At 42.6% G+C, this 23,500-nt stretch overlaps 1 protein-coding gene across 4 annotated transcripts in view; it reads left to right on the top strand.

Moving 5' to 3' along the window:
- LSAMP (limbic system associated membrane protein) overlaps positions 1 to 23,500 on the top strand; it is a 1,673,925-nt gene that overhangs the window by 659,443 nt on the left and 990,982 nt on the right. The gene's annotated exons all lie outside the window — the stretch shown is intronic.

Raw genomic sequence — 23,500 nt, 5'->3', positions numbered from 1 at the left:
ACCAGTGTTGAGCCCCCAGATGTGCCATAACCGCTCCCACCCTCACCTCATCAATAACTTCTGTCACTTATGCTGCTGAGCACGGGCTGTTCATTAAGTACTTCACTAGGGCTCCTAGTACATCCTAACATTGTTAAATGCCTCTTGGTATGAACCTATGAGTTCCACTGAGGTAGAATACCAATTTTAAGGCTAGTGAGGGCTACTAATAAAGCGCCTTTCACTTAGATGACAATTAATTTATATGAAAGATTTAAGTAGTCTTGCAGGACACACTTTTAGTATGCGCATGTGGTATACTTGCTCCAGTAATATGATTGTGTTGCACAAGGATTCTTCTTGCTTGGGGAAAGGGAGAGAAAGAGGTTAGAGAAATCTTAACAAATCTAGTTTTTGATGGGAAAGCAAATACATATAAAGTGAATCTCTTAAGAGAGTAATGTGGGATGGGAAATGATCCTCAGATTCCCTCTCCTCCTTCCCCATCTTATGCTAGCGACCAGGCTCCTGAGTCTTCCTATCTTTTTTTCTTTCCTTCTTTGCAAACAAATCTCACATGTAGAAGTGTAACAGACCCTCTTTCCAGTCCCTAAGGAATACAAATATATTGTGAGAATGATAGGATAGAATTGAGAATAAACCAAGGGAAAATGACATATCAAAAGCTGTTGGAAAGGGTGTTCCTTAGAAATGTAGGGATTTGATTCACCCCCAGGGGTTTCGGCCACCAGGAGGCAAACGGTGGCTGAAAATTGGATTTTCCCTGAATATCTCACTGTTGCAAAAGATAGGGTGATGGTGGGTGGTATTCTATGTGTTTTGAAACTTGCAAAAAATATTCAGTGCTTGCCTATACTATGCATTATAAGGCTTTGCTCTGCTTCTGCTTTCACCCACAACTAGCATGAAAGCCCCTACATATGTGGCTTTTATTTCTCTCCCTGAGGCCTCTACCTGCCCAAAACTAGAAGTAAGTCTAGGTGGCCTCTTGTCTGCCAGCATAATTCTCATTATTTCCTATGGGAGGAAACCTAATTTTTTTGTTTTATTTTCTTTCCTTGCCATGGAAAATAATGGAAATGGGTTTATGCCACACTATTTCATTTTATTCTATTTTGATTCAATTGGAATGAAATCTGCAGAATTTCTCCAGAAAAAGTTGGATGGGGGGTCCTATTTGCAGCCATTTCTTCTCATTAAAAAAAAAAAAAGGCAGGCCCTACCACACCTCGTTGCTCTTATCTGTTGGAAAGCAGTCTGACAGTCCCTACCTGCTGCACAACACACTAGCCATATGTCCCACTCCTCCTCTTCTATCATCCCCACCCTCCCACTAGTCATGCCTCTTTCTCATCTCTCTCACAAGTGCACACTTTTGGGACCTAACCAATACACGTACATTGCATTCCTGTATTCACACCCATCAATCATGCACATGGACCACATAAGCCTAGTAAAGATCACAAAGGATGCCACATGTAAGCCAAAATAAGATGACAGATTTATTTCCAGACATGTTTGTTTTAATTTTTAAAACATGTTTTCTCCCCTTCCCAGGGAGTGGGTATTCAAGAGGGTGCTGGGCTTTCAGAACCTCTGGATGGGATGAGAGATATCTCTTCATGTCCAGGGGACCTTCTTCATCACCTGCTGTTCCCAGAATTAGTCATTCAGGATGCCTCCCTGACAGGCAAATCTGCAAGCAGTAGGAATGAAGCAGAAGAGAAGGCAGCACATACATCTGCACCTCCAAAAGGGGGCATCTTTTATCCTCTAGAGCAAAACCTGGGGGATGTATGCAAATATCTACTGGTCGCATATCTAGACCACAGGATGCCAGCCCTTTGGTGAGGCAGCTGTATGCTCTGAGTAGTCGGGGAAAAAAAGAAGTGGGAAGAAAGAAAACAGAGAGTTGCAGTTAAACTAAGAAACATTAATAAAGAGCACAAAGGCAGGATTCGGTAAAGAGAAAAGACATATGTTGTAGCCAGAAAGATAAAGACAAGCTGCATAATAGATACTACTCCAGGAAGACATAAACTGTAGGTACTTTACTACTGACTGAATGCACAGAAGGCAATGCCCAAGACACAGAAAGGAAATAGTATCACAACACACACATTCACAGGCACAATAGAGAGGGACAGAAGGATGGAGTAGGCAATGTCTTAAACTTCAACCAAATAACACACACACACACAAACAGGAAAAGACAGGGAAATACAGCAGATGCCACACCAGCATGACAGCTGGCCAGCCAGCCACCGCATGAAGACACTTGTAGATAAACATACCTGACTTTATGATGGACAGCAATAGACATACACAGGTAAAACATGGAGTGAATTTTCTCCACTAGCCACAACTGGTTCTTCCTGAGGATCCTCCATCAACCCTGGCCTCCTTGATTTCTGCCTTCTGGTAATCAGGAGGCAGAGTGCCTCACTCTCCACCAAAAAGGAGCTGGTTCTCTTGGGGGTATGGGGTGATCAGAAAAACATCCAAAAACAAAAACACTCATTAATGAAATGAATCCAAACAAAAGCAAAGTATTAGCCTAAAGAGACAATCCTGTATTCTGGCATGACAGGGTAGGGGATGCATTTACATGCCAGCGTTGCTCTTGCTTTGCAAAAGAATCATAGTAAAAAATTAAAGGTGAGGACAATTTTAGTGAAGAAGAGGATCTTAAGAAAGCAAGTATCTTGAACAAAATGCTTTTGCTCACTAGAAGGAGAGGATGATGGGGCCAAAGGCAAAAAGCAAGAACATGATGGAATGTGAAGTATATACCTTATTGCTGACTGAGGAGATAATAAAGGTACTGGCACAACAGAAAATATAGGGGTAGATTTTAAGAGAAGTGCACGGGCATACATGTGCATGAGCTACCCGGTGTGCCCACATGGATGCCCGATTTTATAAAATGCATGCACAGGTGTGCGCATGTTATAAAATTGGGGGTCAGCGTGCACAAGGGGGTGCACAATTGTGCATCTTGCACGAGCCGATGCCTGTGGCCTTCCCCGTTCCCCCTAATCTAACCTTCCCACCCCATAGCCCTATCCTACCTCCCCCCCCCCCTTCCTTTAACTTACCTTTTGCACGTGCTCCGGGCAGGTGCAAGTTGCGCGTGTTGGCAGCCTGCTGGCACGCGATCCTCTGACACAGTGGCAAATGGCCGCTGTGCCAGAGACCTCTGACCCCGCCGTGCCCCACCCTCGCCCCGTCCCCTCTCTGCCCCTTTTTTGAAGCCCCGGGACTTAGACGCGTCCCAGGGCTTTACGCGCATCACCGGGCCTTTTAAAATAGGCCTGCACGCATAACTCCTTGCCCCCCCATGTGCGTAGGGCTTTAAAAATCCAGTCCATATAACACAATAGGACCTATTGGGGTACATCCCAGGGCAGTGAATGAACTAAAAAGGAGGTGCTGAGCACCAGTACTCGAGTGATTATCAATGGGATCCACTCTGGTGTGCCACAGGATCAATGCTAGACCCAGGCTTCTTCATTGTTTTTATAAATGATATAAGAGAGTTAGAAGGAAAAGTTTGCCAGTTTGTAGATGATAGGAGAATTTTCAACAGAGTGCACATGCCACGAGGGCTAAATAAGATGAATGATACCTGACCCTTCTTCAAAGTTATGGCAACTACACCATAATCCCAAAACATTTGAGATGCAAGAATCCAAGAGCCAAATACTTGTTTGCAAGCAAAGAACGAACAATCATTAAACACAAAAGAGATGGTGGGACATAATTTCTGATGACATTAAGGTAGCCAGTAAATGTGAGAAACCAGGAGAAGTGAATATACCTAGGTGCATAAAAAGAGATGTCTGTAGTAGAAAGTGGGAAGTAATATCTCTGTACAGGTCTCTAGTGAGACCCTCAACTTGAGTACTGTGTGATTACATCTATGAAAGGGAATTTCCAAGGCAGAGGCAGTTCAAAGGAAGGCCACCAAAATGGTGTGTGACCTCCTCTTTCAGCCTTATGCAGAAAAATGTAAGAAGTTAAAGCGTAGACAAAATAAGGGAATGGGGAGATATATTTTCTTTCAAATATCTAGTAGGTGTCTATAAAGTGCCAAAAGGAAGTTTTTATCATAGAATGGAAATCTCAAGAATAAGGGGGTCATCACATGAAGCTAAAGGCAGGGAAGCTCCAAAGGAATATGAGAAAATACTATTGTTACGTTCGGCGGTACACAGGATGGTCCCGCAAGCTGCCACACTCAACCCTGCCGCTGTTAGAGGCCTTCCATTGCAGTGGTGGCCCGCCGGTGCTGCATGGCACTGAACATCGCTGATACCATCATCCCAGCCAGGCCACTGTCCTTGCATAGGCGCACACATATGCACACCATGGTGGCAAACCCTGAGTGGCGCCATCAAATAATGTCAGTCTCCTGGCCTGTATAAGCTAAGGCCCCCGCAGCAGTTCCTCACCTCATCAATGAGTTTTCAACTTATGTAGTGCATGTTGCTCCTGCGTGTTGGTTTCTGGTTCCTGTGCTTTGCCTCGTTCAGCCTTGCCTTGTCCACGATTGCCTTCAGCCTTGCTTTTTCCAGCCTTGTCTTGTCCAGTTCACCTCATCCAGCCTAACCTTGTCCTACTCATCTTCTCCAGTGTCTGCAGTGTATCTTCATCCACCCTTGGCTTGATTGTTCAGATTTGTTCTGACTCCATTAATCTGCTTCCTGTCCATTAATCTGCTTCCTGTCCTGACCCTGGTGTGCCTTTGGACTTTAGTTATCTTCACTGCCCTAGGGATCCACCTAAGTCCTGCCGGCTGCCAGAACCCAAGGGCTCAACCTATGGGCAAGGTGGCTGGTAAAGGTAAAGCTCTAGACTGTCATGTTACAGGGCATGTTAGCCAGCTGCTTTCGTAGGTCTGGTGGGTTCACCTTCGAGGCTGTGACAGCTATGCCATAACACAAAGGACTCACAGACCCACCACCCTTCACAACTATTTCCCTCAGATGATTGTGGAAAGCTGGAGTAGACTTTCAGTTGAGTTCATAGAAGCCAAATGAGTAGCAGAATTCAACTATGCATGGGCTAGACACAGAGAGGATAATTTTCAAATGGACTTCTGCAGATAAATTGCTGCTTTATCCACAGAAATGTCCTATAGAAAATTGTGTGGCTGATAAATGTATTAAATTACACATGTACACACTGTATGCATATACTTTTATGCACATAGGGAAGAGGAATTCCAGGGGGATAGGGTCTGAATGGAGTTGTGACTTTACACACTTTTTGATTTTTAAAAAATCTGTGTGTAAATATTCTCGGCAAAACTATGCTCACCAAATAACAGGTATAATTGTGCATGCATAGTTGTGTTGGAATAATTTTTAAAGCAGACTTGCATGTGTAAGTTGCTTTGAAAATTGATGTAAATTGGGCTCATAATAGCCCATAAATTTATGTGGCCTATTAACCACATTATATTATAAATTACTCTCACAGATCTTAGAGGCTAAGGGAAGGAGAAGACTACAAATGGATTAAGACCTTCAAACAGCACAGTAGGCAGGCTTAGATGGGTAGACTGTGTACCAAGTGATCTTTTCTGCCAACCCTGTGTGTGTCTAGACTTCTTGTCCTTTGATTGCACTGACATGAGGATATGGTTTCCCTGCCTTTTTCTATAGGGGACCAGCTTTTCCAGAACAGCTTTGCATGTTATATAAAGATAATGAGGCTTATGCATAGATATATGAATATATCTCGTGACTTGGAGCAGGGCTGATCTGAAATGCTGCATTACATGCTCATTTTCATCCTGTCTGCCTGATTTCAGCCTCCTATGTAGCTAACCTCTCCTCCAGCCTGGAATACCAAATATTTTTAATCACTGGACTGCCCGAATAGCTATTCATCTCAGCCTCCTAGCCAACTGCAAAATGGGTAAATTAACACCCTTGCTCCCCAGTGATTCTAGCTGGACTGCTCTCTGCCTTTTAAATAAACACTCAACCATTTTGGATTAGGCCAAGAAAGAGAGAGAGTTGGAAATAGACTAATTTAGGTTTCATGCTGATGATAGTTGATCTCTCTTTCGGTAAGTTTTGTATTCATACATGCTAATAATATGTGCAATGTCTTCAGTGGAAGATTTGGAAACTGAAAGGGTGATCTGTTAACCCTATACTGGAATGCACAAGGAGAAAAAGAAATTGTAGGAGAGAGAGGAGTAAAATAAGTCTGATTGTTTTATCATTTTTAATGGGTGGTTAAGTCCGTGGATGTTGGGAAATGAACTTGGCATATAACAGTATCCCAATATGCATTCCATACTCAAAAAAATAAAGAGCAGAAAACTCTGGTCAGCCATTGATATGGAGGAATCCAGGAAGCATACTAAACAGCAGTGCCACTGAAATATTCTTGCTTTCTGTTATTTGTTGTTGGAGACGCATTTATTTTGTTGTTTCACAGAATGTCCCGATGGAGGACTCCATGAATGAGCTGGAAGCAAATGGCAATCATGCTCGCCCTCTTGCCCACTGGGGAGGAGAGGGAAGAGATTCTCCCATCCTTGTTTTGATCAGAGACATAGTCCCCGTCTTTGAGCAGACTGCATCCTCGAACAACCCTGACAGATTAACCTATTTGAGAGGCTTTATGTGCTCATTGAAGCATAATTATTGCATAATGCTGGTGTCTCTGCATTTTCGGGGGGGGGGGGGGGGGGGTTTAATTTTTTTTTTTTAGTTTTTTTGGTTTGTATCATTGTTTGTTGGGGCAAGGCTTTCCAATGCCCTTCCTCTTGTCCTTGCAATCTTGAGTGAAGCCAGGGATCCAATTTCATTCCATATATTAAAAGTCAAAAATTGCCATCTAATCCTTACTGCTGTATTCCACACCATGCTTTTAGAAGACAAAATAATAAGAGAAATCAAATTTCTAACTAAAAGAAAAAAAAAACCATTTTCACAATTCAGTCATTCATTCTCCTCATTTGAACCTTTTTTTAGAAAGCAAAAATAGTCCAAACGGAGGTTAACTCTTTAGAACCTAGGCATACTAATATTCTGTAGAAGTCTCTGTTTATCAATGGTTAGTTCATCAGCTTGTCAGGTACCATAGGGTTAATGGCAGCCCTGAGTGGTTGGTAGGATAACTACTTTTTGTTCTGCTTTATGGTAGTAACCTGTTTCCTGTACCAGCTGTAGCATAAATCACAGTTCAGGGCTCCACAGAAGCCCTTTTTCAAATCCCTACATCTGAGGCTAGTTCATATACATCTACAGTCCCCCAAGCTATTTTTTTTTATGCCTCTATGATTATTTTTATTTTTTGTATGTGTGTGTTTAGGGGAGAGGGGTGTTTGCAAACACTCTATGTTTGTGTTTGGCTGTCAGTGTTATGGCAGTGAGTAAAATGTCTTATTCCACAAGCAGAGTCCAGCTGAGGCAGCCAGATGTTTTGTCAGGTTGCCCCCACGCTTTATTTCACTTGCCACAGGCAAGGGATTATTAATTGGATTGGTCGAGCTCCCACATAAATATACATAACTGTCAAAGATTTTAACTGCCTTTATTTTTGTCTGCATTTTGTAGCCTACATTGTAGTATGTTTGTGGTAGGTTATTTAAACAACTTAGCAGGCTTTAAGGTTATTGCATCGCTGTGTAAAATCTAAACTTTTCATATTCCATTCTTTCTCCGTCTCTGCCTGGCTCCCTTCTTCTCACCCCACATCTCTTTAACTCTGTATCATTCCATTTCTCCTTGTCTACTTGCCCATTCACTGAAGTTGGTTTAGAAAGTATCGCCAGACCTCCATTTTTCTTTCTGCATTTTATTTCCAGCCTCTTCATGCACACAGGAAGGAACTAAAACAACCAGGTTAACTACAACACCAAGTCTTGAGCTTTTCCATTTGGAACCCCACTATAATGATAAAATTGAGGAATCTGCCACAAAAACATTTGTTCTGATTCCGAATGAAAATGTATTTTCTCCCCTCCCCACTTCTAATCTTTAATGGTGCAAATTGCTGTGGTGTGTGTCACGCTTTAATTTTCTGGTTGATTGTTCCCAGTGAGGAAATCTTGGGACTCACCTGTAAGCACTGAGGGCTTGCTAGTGGCTTCAGCTTTGATTTGAGAGCCACTGAAGTAGAAGATATGATAGTGCCTGTTATATTGGTAATGGCCAAAGTAATTGTGCAACAAAAGGAATCCACTCAGTGGATGTCATGACCCTGAAGAGACTGTCTATGTTTTAGGAGACTCATCCCATTTTTGCACATGGGTCATATTTTTGGAACAGCTCATTAGTGGATATGTGTGCTTGCAGTCTTTAGGGAGGAAGGATTTGAGCTTATTTTACATTTGGGCTCGGAAAAGAGAGATTCCATTCAGCTTAGATTTGATGCCACAACTAGATCTAACCCACAGCTTTTTGCATAGAGTTTGAGACCATGTGGTGCAGCATGCCAGAATTCATTCCAGACCCAACTCAATGTGTTATTTGTGATTGGCTTATTGAGCCTTAACATAGGTGGCTCTGATTTGGATGCTCGTTTGCTGTATAACTGTGGCAAGGTTTGAGGATGGGCAAAGCAAGGTTGATTAAACTCGGAAGAGTTTGCATAAACAGCTAAACCCAGGAGAGGGAGTGAATTGCCTCTTATAAATCATATCAATTTATGGCTAGATTTGGATAAATCTGAGATAATCATGACTCATCTCAGATCCTTATATTCAACTGGGAGACATAAACAGAAGAGAACAACAGATAGATTGTAAGGACCCATCTAGTGTGCCCACTGCCCATTTCCTCTTTCTACTTCAGTGCTGCAGACTCTTTGATCTCTGACTCTGCCCCCTTTATTTTCCACAAAGGATCCTCTGTGCTTCTCCCATGCTGTCTTAAATTCCAGTTCTGTTTTCCCTCTACTACCTCCACTATTCCATGAATCTACCACCCTTTTTATACAGAGAGATTTCCTTCCATTGCTCTTGAGTCTATTTCCATCCATATTCTTATTATTGACTCCTTGTCGTAGTATTTTCTTTTCTCTGACTTAGATTTGAAGTATTGACACATTTGTTCTATGGTCCTTAGTCAATAAAGATGTCTTTCCATAGGCATAAGATGAGAATAAGGATCTGTAATTGCCATTCCTATCATTAGTGAATATCTGCTTAAATCCAACCAATTAGGGTAAATCCTAGACTTTTCATAACCTACCTTCCCTGATCCCACTCCCAGCCCCAGCAAGAATGTAATTTGAACCAGGCTGAAGCAGATTTTGAGGAAATTCAAAGAACAAAATAAAGACCAGAATATGCTAGGAATGCTAGGAATAGCATTAATAGCCACCCCTTATAATGTTATTATATATATATATAATTATCTGATCTTCATTTTCCTCCTTACTCCAAGTTATTGTTTCCCTGTTACATGTAACTGCTTTTCTGCACTATTGTTCAAATTGTAAAGTTTATTTTAATTGCACCCCTGTTTCTTGTGAACCTGCATGATGGGACTATCGTCTTGAATGTTGGTATATAAAAAAACTTAAATAAATAAATAAATGAATTAGAGTCACAATCGGAGAAGGGGGTGAGAAGGGAGGCAGTTTGTCCTTTCTTAAGGTTTCTGCTTATGGGGGAATAACTACCCACACCAAGATAAATCGTTCTGCTCCTGCACCCAATAATAATAATAATTAAAAAAAAAAAAAAAAAAAGCAAGCCACCCCAAAAATATGAATGGAAGGAACCCTCATAGATCCAAGCCTGTTCTGAAACAGTGGATTTCAGTTCAAACCAGATCACAACTCCCTCTGTTTATGATGAACATTTAAAGGCATTAGTGTACATGAAACACAGGTTTATAAAATCGCCCAGAGTTTGTACATGTACAATTTTGTGTGGAACCCCTGGTTGCATGTATACTTTTGCACGCACAAAAAGAGGCCTTGATGGGAGACAAAATTGGGACAAAGTTGAAGTTTATACCCATGCCTTTGATTTAAAAAAATGTGTGCGCAGATTCACATGCCCGAGATGTATGTTGCAAAGAGCAAGGGAAACTTGGTGCAGGTGAGTTTCTGCATGTAATTTCGCCCAGTTTTCCAAGTGGATTTATGCGTATAGGTTTGCTTTGAAAATTGGTGTAACTTTCTGCGCGTAGCTGCTGCCTAAGTTACCCACAATGTGAGAAAATGACCCTCTCTATGTAAATCTTTTCTATTCATATGTGACACCATCTGTTGTGTTCTATTTATGTATAGATATACCTACAGTACTAGTAAAAAAGCATGCAGTTTATAGTGTAACCCTTTCTTGGCGGATGGCACATATCCTAAAGGGCCATAAAAGAATTTATTATACATGGCTAGCTGCTCTACTTTTTCCCCAGCTCTTCTGTCCCCAAGGGTGGGTCCTTTCTCCTCATCTCAGCCCTCAGTTGGTCAGTTGGTTCGACTCTTTCCTTAGCAACAGAGACTACAAGGTTAAAATTAATAATAAAGAATCCCCCTGCACTAACTCCCCTTTCGGAGTCCCCCAGGGCTCCTCATTATCACCAATTCTGTTCAATATCTATCTACTCCCTCTCTGCCATTTACTTTCAAAATTAAAACTGAAGTTCTACATTTATGCAGACGACGTTCAAATCTTAATCCCCATTTCTAACTCACTGGACTCAGCCCTCAAAACATGGGATTCTCACTTGCAAACGATCAACCTCTACCTTTCAAGCCTCAACCTGGTGCTTAACACTAACAAGACAGAACTCCTGCTCATCACCCCAGAAGGTAGTCCCTTCCATCAACAGTTACATACCAACACACATATTTCCCATGCAAGAGACCTTGGAGTCATAATAGATAGTCACCTGACCCTAAAGAAATTTATGAACCACACTACAAAGGAGTGCTTCTATAGCTACAGGCACTCAAAAAAAACTCAAGCCACTCCTCTTCCATCATGATTTCAGATCGGTCCTCCAAGCCATCTTGTTTTCCAAGATCGACTACTGCAACTCCATCTTGCAAGGTCTTCCTGCTACCACAATAAAACCCCTCCAGCTGCTTCAAAATGCGGCGGCAAGAATCCTGACTAACACTAATCGGAGAGAGCACATCTCCCCTATTTTAAAAGATCTTCATTGGCTCCCAGTAAACTTTAGGATTCTCCATAAATCACTTACAATTATTCACAAAAACATTCACCATCAGATGCCTCTCGATCTGACACACCCTCTCAAGCTTCACTCTACAACCAGACCCTTTAGGGAAGCCTACAAAGGATCCTTACACGTTCCTCCAGTCAAAGCGGTGCACCACTCAAACATCAGAGACCGGGCATTCTCAATGATAGGTCCCTCCATTTGGAACGCCATGCCCCCGGACCTCAGGCAGGAAACCTGTCTCCTAACATTTAAAAAGAAACTCAAGACATGGCTTTTCGGTCGAGCCTTTCCCTGTTCCTAATCCAATAGCTCGACTCAGAATTGTTCCCTTCTCCACTGTAATTAAACATGCGCTAAGACACAAATACGTTATGAGATTGGCTCCTCTGCCTCCCTCCCACACCCCTACCTGTATATAGTATAGTATCTCTGTTCTCCCCCCTTTATTTTCCTTCCCCAGTTTTTGCGCCCTTGTTATAATGTAACTTTATGCTTCATCAAATACTGCCTCTTGTTAATTGGTTACGGTTAACTGCTTAGTTCGATGTAAACCGAGTTGATTTGATTTGTATCAAGAAAGTCGGTATATAAAAGCCTTAAATAAATAAAATAAATAGGGGGTGAAGCTAGCCACTTTCCATGTGTGTGTGTTACCATAGCTCTTCAGAGAAGGTACCTGAACAGACCAGTCGTGACTCACAGGCTGGGTGTTCAAATAATATTTTACTGGGAATTGTAATAATGCAATCTTGTATGAGACTAAATACAAAATTGAATCTTTATGGGTAGAAATCCCTTGTGTGTCGGGGAAGACTATAGTGATAGGGGTATACTACCGACCACCTGGTCAAGATGGTGAGACGGACGGTGAAATGCTAAGAGAAATTAGGGAAGCTAACCAAATTGGTAGTGCAGTAATAATGGGAGACTTCAATTACCCCAATATAGACTGGGTAAATGTATCATCGGGTCACGCTAGAGAGATAACGTTCCTGGATGGAATAAATGATAGCTTTATGGAGCAATTAGTTCAGGAACAGACGAGAGAGGGAGCATTTTTAGATCTAATTCTCAGTGGAGCACAGAACTTGGTGAGAGAGGTAACGGTGGTGGGGCCGCTTGGCAATAGTGATCATAACATGATCAAATTTGATTTAATGACTGGAAAAGGAACATTGTGCAAATCCAAGGCTCTCGTGCTAAACTTTCAAAAGGGAAACTTTGAGAAAATGAGAAAAATTGTTAGAAAAAAACTGAAAGGAGCAGCTACAAAAGTAAAAAATGTCCAAGAGGCGTGGTCATTGTTAAAAAATACCATTCTAGAAGCACAGTCCAGATGTATTCCACACATTAAGAAAGGTGGAAAGAAGGCAAAACGATTACTGGCATGGTTAAAAGGGGAGGTGAAAGAGGCTATTTTAGCCAAAAGATCTTCATTCAAAAATTGGAAGAAGGATCCAACAGAAGAAAATAGGATAAAGCATAAACATTGGCAAGTTAAATGTAAGACATTGATAAGACAGGCTAAGAGAGAATTTTGAAAAGAAGTTGGCTGTAGAGGCAAAAACTCACAGTAAAAACTTTTTAAAATCTATCCAAAGCAGCCTGTGAGGGAGGCAGTTGGACCGTTAGATGATCGAGGGGTTAAAAGGGCACTTAGAGAAGATAAGGCCATCGCGGAAAGATTAAATGATTTCTTTGCTTCGGTGTTTACTAAAGAGGATGTTGGGGAGGTACCCGTAATGGAGAAGGTTTTCATGGGTAATGATTCAGATGGACTGAATCAAATCACGGTGAACCTAGAAGATGTGGTAGGCCTGATTGACAAACTGAAGAGTAGTAAATCACCTGGACCGGATGGTATACACCCCAGAGTTCTGAAGGAACTAAAAAATGAAATTTCAGACCTATTAGTAAAAATTTGTAACTTATCATTAAAGTCATCCATTGTACCTGAAGACTGGAGGATAGCAAATGTAACCCCAATATTTAAAAAGGGCTCCAGGGGCGATCCGGGAAACTACAGACCGGTTAGCCTGACTTCAGTGCCAGGAAAAATAGTGGAAAGTGTTCTAAACATCAAAATCACAGAACATATAGAAAGACATGGTTTAATGGAACAAAGTCAGCATGGCTTTACCCAGGGCAAGTCTTGCCTCACAAATCTGCTTCACTTTTTTGAAGGAGTTAATAAACATGTGGATAAAGGTGAACTGGTAGATATAGTATACTTGGATTTTCAGAAGGCGTTTGACAAAGTTCCTCATGAGAGGCTTCTAGGAAAAGTAAAAAGTCATATGATAGGTGGCGATGTCCTTTCATGGATTGCAAACTGGCTAAAAGACAGGAAACAGAGAGTAGGATTAAATGGGCAATTTTCTCAGTGGAAGGGAGTGGACAGTGGAGTGCCTCAGGGATCTGTATTGGGACCCTTACTGTTCAATATATTTATAAATGATCTAGAAAGAAATACGACGAGTGAGATAATCAAATTTGCAGATGACACAAAATTGTTCAGAGTAGTTAAATCACAAGCAGATTGTAATAAATTGCAGGAAGACCTTGTGAGACTGGAAAATTGGGCATCCAAATGGCAGATGAAATTTAATGTGGATAAGTGCAAGGTGATCCATATAGGGAAAAATAACCCATGCTATAATTACACAATGTTGGGTTCCATATTAGGTGCTACAACCCAAGAAAGAGATCTAGGTGTCATAGTGGATAACACATTGAAATCGTCGGTACAGTGTGCTGCAGCAGTCAAAAAAGCAAACAGAATTTTGGGAATTATTAGAAAGGGAATGGTGAATAAAACGGAAAATGTCATAATGCCTCTGTATCGCTCCATGGTGAGACCGCACCTTGAATACTGTGTACAATTCTGGTCGCCGCATCTCAAAAAAGATATAATTGCGATGGAGAAGGTACAGAGAAGGGCTACCAAAATAAGGGGAATGGAACAACTCCCCTATGAGGAAAGACTAAAGAGGTTAGGACTTTTCAGCTTGGAGAAGAGACGACTGAGGGGGATATGATAGAGGTGTTTAAAATCATGAGAGGTCTAGAACAGGTAGATGTGAATCGGTTATTTACTCTTTCGGATAGTAGAAAGACTAGGGGGCATTCCATGAAGTTAGCATGGGGCACATTTAAAACTAATCGGAGAAAGTTCTTTTTTACTCAACATACAATTAAACTCTGGAATTTGTTGCCAGAGGATGTGGTTAGTGCAGTTAGTATAGCTGTGTTTAAAAAAGGATTGGATAAGTTCTTGGAGGAGAAGTCCATTACCTGCTATTAAGTTCACTTAGAGAATAGCCACTGCCATTAGCAACGGTAACGTGGAATAGACTTAGTTTTTGGGTACTTGCCGGGTTCTTATGGCCTGGATTGGCCACTGTTGGAAACAGGATGCTGGGCTTGATGGACCCTTGGTCTGACCCAGTATGGCATTTTCTTATGTTTCTTAATCAAGATGTATAGAAAAATTAAAGTCCATTTACTTCCTGGTTTGGTAGAAACTTTAGAATGCAAGATATTTGGTTCTTCTCCTGTGCAAGTGTCCCTCAGCGTGGAGGGTTGGGATATTGGTTCCCTCAGTTTTGGGAGTATCTGAACATGGCTAGGCTGTCCTAGCACTGTGTAGGGTCCCTGGGGCCCATAGTACCTGAACTCCAGCCAGTCTGTGGTCCTGCATCCTGGGGTGGGGACTCCGATTGGGGGGGTCTCCAGATGTTTCTCTTTTCTCCGTCTCACTAATCCGAATCTCATGGGACCTTTCAAGGGGAACATAAGAACATGCCATACTGGTTCAGACCAAAGGGTCCATCAAGCCCAGCATCCTGTTTCCAACAGTGGTCAATCCAGGCTACAAGTACCTGGCAAATACCCAAAAACTAAGTATATCACATGCTACTGATGCCAGTAATAGCAGTGGCTATTCCCTAAGTCAGCTTGATTAATAGCAGTTAATGGACTTCTCCTCCAAAAACTTATCCAAATTTAAACACAGCTACACTAACTGCACTAACCACATCCTCTGGCAAAAAATTTCAAAGCTTAATTGTGTGTTGAGTGAAATGCTTACTCTGGAAGCAGATCTTCCAGTCCTGGGCAAGGAAGGGGGCAGAAAAATACTTCCTTCCCAATAGATGGTATAAGTTAACTTAAATCGGGACTCTTCTTTGTAACCTTCTCTTGGCTGGGCGAGAAAAGTATGCAGATCCCTTCTGCACTCCTAGAGAAGGGATTTTTTCCTCCTAGAAGGAGCAGGTCTGGCCCATCCCAAAAGTAGAAAAACAGACAAAAACTCTTCTCAGGTCATCCTCCTCCTCTCTGTCTCTTTAGTACAAAGCACTGGCAGGGCTGTGTCTCTCACTTGCTGTGCTAGGTTGGGGCCTAAGTCAAAGAACACACAGACACACTTCCTCCCTCACTGAAATCAAAACACACTGCCCCTTCTAACTAGGGCTAACCTATGAAGAGGTCATCACTCACAAGCTGGCTCTGGGGGAAGGCCTATGCAGGAATGCTGTCTCCACCTAAGCTGATATAAATCCTAAGGGCTAGGAGCTAGGACCAAAGGGTCATTACAATAGGAAGGAATATTTTGACATTTTGCCAGCCCCCTGTCCCCACAAAAAATATTCATCTGTACCAAAACTAACAGATTGCCAGCCCATCCCCATCCCCATTTAGTATTTTGTTTTTGATCTTCTGTATCAGATTTTAATCTCCTTTCCCTTGACTTGATAGCTCTTGTAGGGCCTGATTTGCTAAGGCTCTTTTCTCCCATGGGCACTAAATGGGGGGGGGGGGGAGCTTTAGTAAATTAGGCCCTGTTTCTAACTGTTGATACGAAGGGTCTGAGGGAGAGGTTCAACTAAACGAAAAACAAAAACGTTTACGTCCGTCCTCAGGTCAGAACTTTTTCATTTGGTACCTTATTTGTATCTTTAATTCAGCTGTGCGACTTACCTTTTTTGCAAAGTCGCTACGCTCACATAAGCCCTCTTCTGAAGACACTGCATTGGCTCCCTATCCGTTCCCACATACAGTTTAAGCTCCTCTTTCTCACCTACAAATGCCTTCACTCTGCAGCACCTCAGTTCCTCTCCTCTCTTATCTCTTTCTCTGCACCCCTCCTTGTGCACTCTGCTCCTCGGATAAGTCACTCCTATCTGTGCCCTTCTTCTCTACTACCAGTTCCAGACTTCGTGCTTTCCACCTGGCTGCATCATGCTCCCTCTCTTGCCATGTTTAAATCCCATCTAAAGACCCACCTTTTTGAAACCGCTTTTAAATCTTATGCCTGATTTTCTGCTTTTAGTCTTGACTAACTTTCTTTTCTTTTAACCATGTCTCTTGTCCTGTATGTTTGTCTTATTAGATTGTAAGCTCTATTGAGCAGGGACTGTGTTTTTGTATGTTTGTACAGCGCGGTGTATGTCATGTAGTCCTATAGAAATGTTAAGTAGTAGTAGGGTCATTTCCAACAGTTTGCATAGCTCAGCACATACTTGCATAGCTGGTGCGTCTAAAGTTTTGCCTGTGTTTTATAAATTGTACAGTGGGAGCTGAACAGTTGGTAAAATGCCACATATTACTGCCCTGAAAGTATGTACATATGAATTTGTACATGCACAAGTTTATAACAGTGTGGGGCCTATAGCTTTTGTAAATATTCTATAAAAGTACACGCACACATTTTACACATTAAATAATTGTAAACATGTGTATATAATTACCTTATTTTATGCACAGAGGTGGACATTTTATAACTGTGGCTGACGTATGCATGCATCTCGCTTAAAAAATACTTGTGTGCATACTTCCAAGCACCGGTTTGCCGAGATCTCTGCCAGTTGACCCACCCTTTCTACCACTTGCTTTAGACACTTTACTCAAGAACTACAGACAAAAGAGAAGTCAGATATAATATCCGTGACTTGATTAGCGGGTGTAAAAAATATGCACACAGGTTTGATGACTTATAAGTGTGTGCGTGCTTCCAAACCCCATCCTGGGACGCCGCCTTATATGTGCAGGCTTTTCCGCACAGCAGCCAGTACACTCGTGCCTCTGAAAATTTGCTTACTGCTCACAGATTCCAGTTTTACATGTACAACGCCCCGTGGAAGTCTTTGAATATTAACCCCAGAAAGTCTTTTGAGCAACAGATGGACTTAATTTCTATATTATAGAAATAGAGGTTTTATTTTCTGCATAGTAGTGCTCCATGATTAGGATGTGTGTGCTGTACATGCAGCATAGTTTTGAATAGTGTTGGCAGTGTATAAGTATTTGAGTCTGTACCTTCTCTTTATTTCTCCCTGTATGCATTTTGTGGAAGTGTCGGTATGCGCTTTTGCTAATGTTTATGTATGATTGTGATTGCAGCCGGCTTCAAGCATATGCCTTTGAAATCACCGCTGCTAGGGCTGCATATGTTGTTGCTGAGCAGTGTTGTGATGCCATTTCTGCGTAATGTGTTGAATGCTTTGTTCCAACCACATCATGTAGATGGGAGAAGTGGCGACTACCATTGCCCTGTATGCAAATTTATTTGCACAGACTGCAGTGCACTCAGATGTACCTGGGTTGTGTAGTAAGTAACACATTTTGTCATGGGTCCAGAAATATCTTATTGTATATGCCAAGTAGAGTCTTCTGTTCATATAAGACTATGTAGCTTTTAAGGTCACTGACTAGTCCTTGTTTCAGGATAGGCTGAGCCATTCCTGATTGTGCCACATTGAATGAACAGACTTCCAGATCTGCCTTTTTTGCAATATATTTTTTTATTGGTTTATACCAGGGGGTAGGCAACTCTGGTCCCGGAGTGCCATATACTCACTCCCCATATCTCTTCACCTTGAACCCTCTGTACCCAACTTCAAAAAAGGCATCAAAACTTGGCTTTTCTTACAGGCCTACCCTGATGCCAATCAGACTTAAATCCCCTTTTTGCTCCCTCCCAACCGCTTCCTGCTCTATTACCCACCAACAATGAGGTATCTTAAGGAAATGTTGACTATGTAATTTTTGAAATGTTATGATTATGTTAATGCTATTATTATAGTTCCTATTTATGTTTTTCTTTCTCTCATGCTCTACTACCTCTGTTCTTCACACTACCTACGCGCTTGCTTTCACCCAGCCCCCTTCTCTCCTTTTCCATCTCTGCTCCCCCTCCCCCCACCCTGTTATTTGTAATTTCTCTTTCCTTTCTACATGAGTTGATTGTAAACCGGTATGATGTGTCCTACGAATGTCGGTATATTAAAAGCTCATAAATAAATAAATACATATACAGGTCTGGTTTTCAGGATATCCACAATGCATATGTATGAGGTATATGTGCATGCACTGTCTCCATTCTGCTTGTGCATATTCATTGTGGAAATCCTGAAAACCAGACGGGTTTGTGGCACTTCAGAACCAGAGCTGTGTACTCCAGTGAAAGAGGCAAACTGAAAAAGTGATGTAACAACTCTGTATACATTTGGGTTTTTTTGACTTAGCAGTTCTCTCCTGCTGTTTTTTGGCTTTCAGCTGGATAGGAATTGGCCTGCATTAGGCTATGGAGCCAGGAGCCTTCATTTGCAACTACCCAGAGATTTTCTCCCTATTTTATATGTCCCTCCCAACTGTCTCTGTCAAGTGCAGTGACAATCCTTGGCTAGGGCTCTGGCCAGAATCCTACAATTGTGGGCACTAAGTCCAACCACTTGGGGCCACCATTTCACGATTATTGGGACACCCTCTATGAACGCTGCAGAAACCTTGCCTTGGAATCGAGTTCAAGTCCTCTGCATGACAGTGCTTGCCGCTGAGCAGGCCCTGCTGTATAAATGCTTATAAAAATAAAAACACATTTCATATAAAGTTAAACAATAGGACAATGGCTAATAAAAATGCAAATGAAAGGATATGAACCTTGAAAGAAAATAGAACACCTCTGTTCTGAATTTCTTTTCCATTCACATTCTAATAACCCATTGGGCCTTCCCATCTCATTACATTAGTACTAAGGAAAGACAAGTTGTCTGGTTATAGTTTGATTCTAGCTTTTCCTCCATGTATGGCAGGAATGACCACAAAAATATGGATTTTTTTTTCTTTGTTAATTTTTCCAGTGTGAATAGAATTTTGGCTGAACTTATGTGTGTAGGCTTTTGGTGGGGGGTGGGGAGGAGCAGGGAGGGAGGGTTTTCAGGTCTTTAGGCCTGCAATGGTACTTACATTTTTGGGGATGGGAGATTGGATGGTCTTGTTTTTGCTGGAGTGGGGTTTGAGACCAGGAAACCTGTTCAGCTGAATTTTTTTTTTAACTAGCACTCCTTAACTGGCTATATCCTAGATAACTATAACTTTCTGAAAGGTGGAATATAAATAAAATCTCCTCCTGTGCATGTCTAGAGTTAACTGAATAAGTTATTCACCTATCTCATACTTCTCCCCAGAATGCCCCCAAAATATTTACCATTTATCCAGATAAATTTTATCTGGACAAATGGCACTGATATTCATCAGTCGGCATTTATCTGGATAGCTTTTGAGTTATCTGGATACATACCTTTGAATACTGATCCAAGAGTATTTAGCAGTCGTAGTAGTGATTCATCACTTGTTGGAAATGCTTGCTCCCCATTGGGACAATTGACTGAATAAGAATACATTTTAAGCGGGGGTGGAAGGATTGGTATAGACCACCATGTATTTACTGCATTCAGTAGGGTTTGAGGTAAATTTCCCCAAAATCACATCTCGGTCCATCACCCTAATTAGAGTTTGTTGAGGCTCAGGTCAAGGCGAAGAGCTCAACATGTCATGGCCTCAGCATGGGAAAAGATTGAGAGACCACAGCCATCAGTATTTTAATTTATTTATCTAACAAATTTATTAGTTGGTCTAATGCTGAAACACTTTAGGCGAGGCACAAGAATATTTAAGATTAGAAAATGGTAAAACAAAAATTAAACATACTAAAACAATAAAGCACACATAAACAACATCACACGCATTAAATCAATAGTACAAAAAAGGAAGAAGGAACAATAAAACCAGAACACATACACACAAATAACATCAAAACCATAGGATAATCAATACACACTGAGGACCATATTCAGCAGCAGTGTCCAGACAGTGTTACCCAGGTACCTTTAGGCCTGCTAATTGGCTGATCAGAGTTACCTGGTGTGCTGCCCGTACAAAGTGAAACAACTTCCCAGGAATGTCCCCAGCACCGTCTCTTTTTACCTAGGTAAATTTTGTCTGGGTAATTTGCCTGGACAAAATTTAGCTGGTGAGCAGGGGAAAAATTTGAAATGTCCAGCTGGCTCTAAAAGCTGGAACTCATAAGAACTATGCAACTGCAACACTCAGAAACCTCACCCAACTAAAATAAACAAAAAAAAATCATCCATAAAAATTAGAGATGTGAACCGGAATCGGTTCGGTTCCGATTCAAATCTTATAAATTTTATCGTCTGGCCCGATTGTTTTTTTTTGTTTATCGGCTGCACCCGATCCGATAAACAAAAAACCCACCCTGACTCTTTAAAACTGACCCCTTAGCCTCCCCCACCCTCTCGACCCCCCCAAAAACGTTGTAAAATTACCTGGTGGTCCAGTGGGGGCGCGGGGAGCGATCTCCCGCTCTCGGGCCGTCGGCTGCCACTAATAAAAATGGCGCCGATGGCCCTTTGCCCTTATCATGTGACAGGGTATCCGTGCCATTGGCCGGCCCCTGTCACATGGTAGGAGCACTGGATGGCCGGCGCAGCCGACGGCCCGAGAGCGGGCGATCGGTCCTGGGGCTTCCACTGGACCACCAGGTGATTTTAAAACGTTTTGAGGGGGTTTGGGAGGGTGGGGGAAGGTAAGGTATTAGTTTTAAAGGGTCGGGTGGGTTTAGGGGTTGTTTTGGTGTGCCGGTTTTCCCGCCCCCCTCCCAAATAACTCCCGTTAGTGGACACAAATCCGATTAACGATTTTTCACGATAAATCGGGGGAATTTCTATTGTATCGCACTCTTTAACGATTTTTGACGATTTAAAAAATATCAGACGATATTTTAAATCGTCAAAAAACGATTCATATCCCTAATAAAAATACAGCAGAAAAGAGAACAATCCAACAACATTAAACAGAATGCATAAAAGCACCAAATAATCCAAAACATCACAAAATGCAGACCAATAAAACAGCCAAAAAAGCAAAACTGCCTCCTCTGATAAAATACAATTATTTAAAAGCTTGCTGAAAATAACACATTATAAGTAACTTCCTAAAAAATAGATAATTGTTAATGGCCTGTGCCTGGAGTAGAAGCTAATTTTATAAGCAGGAGCTAATGCATAAAAAGGCTCCACCACATGTACAAAGCAGATGAACAGCTCTCATAGGAGATACAAGACACTAGAGATGTGAATCGTGTGCCCGATCGTTTTAACGATCAGGTTCGGATGGAGGGAGAAAAAAATCAGATTGTTAGAGATGTGAATTGGAATCGGTTCCGATTCCAATTCACATCGTTAATTTTTTAGTGAGGCCTGAACAGATAAAAAAAAACCCCACCCCGACCCTTTACAAATGACCCCTTTGCTCTCCCGAACCCCCCCAAAATGTTAAATTACCTGGTGGGGGGGGGGGGGGGGGTGTCCCGGCGTGATCTCCCGCTCTCGGGCCATCGGCGCCATTTTGGCTACCACTGATAAAAATGGCGCCGATGGCCCGATAAAAAAAAAACCCCACCCCGACCCTTTACAAATTACCCCTTTGCTTCTCCCACCCTCCCGACCCCCCAAAAAACCTTTTACATGTACCTGGTGGTCTAGCGGGGGGTCCGGGAGCCATCCCTTCAATCATACCCTCGGTGCCAGTGCTGCTGGACTGGTTTCAAAATGGCGCCGATTGCCTTTGCCTTCACTATGTCAGAGGGAGCGACGCCTTTGCCCTCACTATGTCACAGGGAGCGATGCTCCCTGTGACATAGTGAGGGCAAAGGCGATCGGCGCTATTTTGAAACCAGTCCAGCACCACCGGCACCGAGGGTATAATTGAAGGGATGGCTCCCGGACCCCCTGCTAGACCACCAGGTACATGTAAAAGGTTTTTGGGGGGGTCGGGAGGGTGGGAGAAGCAAAGGGGTAATTTGTAAAGGGTCGGGGTGGGTTATTTTTATTGGGCCATTGGTGCCATTTTTATCAGTGGTAGCCAAAATGGCGCCGATGGCCCGAGAGCGGGAGATCGCACCAGGACCCCCCCCCCCACTGGACCACCAGGTAATTTAACATTTTGGGGGGGTTCGGGAGGGTGGGGGAGGGTAAAGGATTGGTTTTAAAGGGTCGGGGTGGGTTTAGGGGTTGTTTTGGTGCGCCGGTTTTCCTGCCCTTCCCCCAAATAATTCCCGTACTCGATTTAACGATTTTTCACGATAAATTGAGGTAATTCCTATTGTATCGAGTCCCTTACCGATTAATGACGATTTTAAAATTATCGGACGATAATTTAAATCATTAAAAAATGATTCACATCCCTACAAGACACTAACAGTGAGGCCTGAACAGATAAAAAAAAACCCCACCCCGACCCTTTACAAATGACCCCTTTGCTCTCCCGAACCCCCCCAAAATGTTAAATTACCTGGTGGGGGGGGGGGGGGGTCCCGGCGTGATCTCCCGCTCTCGGGCCATCGGCGCCATTTTGGCTACCACTGATAAAAATGGCGCCGATGGCCCGATAAAAAAAAAAACCCCACCCCGACCCTTTACAAATTACCCCTTTGCTTCTCCCACCCTCCCGACCCCCCAAAAAACCTTTTACATGTACCTGGTGGTCTAGCGGGGGGTCCGGGAGCCATCCCTTCAATCATACCCTCGGTGCCAGTGCTGCTGGACTGGTTTCAAAATGGCGCCGATTGCCTTTGCCTTCACTATGTCAGAGGGAGCGACGCCTTTGCCCTCACTATGTCACAGGGAGCGATGCTCCCTGTGACATAGTGAGGGCAAAGGCGATCGGCGCTATTTTGAAACCAGTCCAGCACCACCGGCACCGAGGGTATAATTGAAGGGATGGCTCCCGGACCCCCTGCTAGACCACCAGGTACATGTAAAGGTTTTTGGGGGGGTCGGGAGGGTGGGAGAAGCAAAGGGGTAATTTGTAAAGGGTCGGGGTGGGTTATTTTTATTGGGCCATTGGTGCCATTTTTATCAGTGGTAGCCAAAATGGCGCCGATGGCCCGAGAGCGGGAGATCGCACCAGGACCCCCCCCCCCCACTGGACCACCAGGTAATTTAACATTTTGGGGGGGTTCGGGAGGG

The sequence above is a fragment of the Rhinatrema bivittatum genome, chromosome 15 (assembly GCF_901001135.1).
Source record: "Rhinatrema bivittatum chromosome 15, aRhiBiv1.1, whole genome shotgun sequence".
Taxonomy (NCBI): domain Eukaryota; kingdom Metazoa; phylum Chordata; class Amphibia; order Gymnophiona; family Rhinatrematidae; genus Rhinatrema; species Rhinatrema bivittatum.
This window is presented reverse-complemented; position numbering and strand designations above follow the sequence as displayed.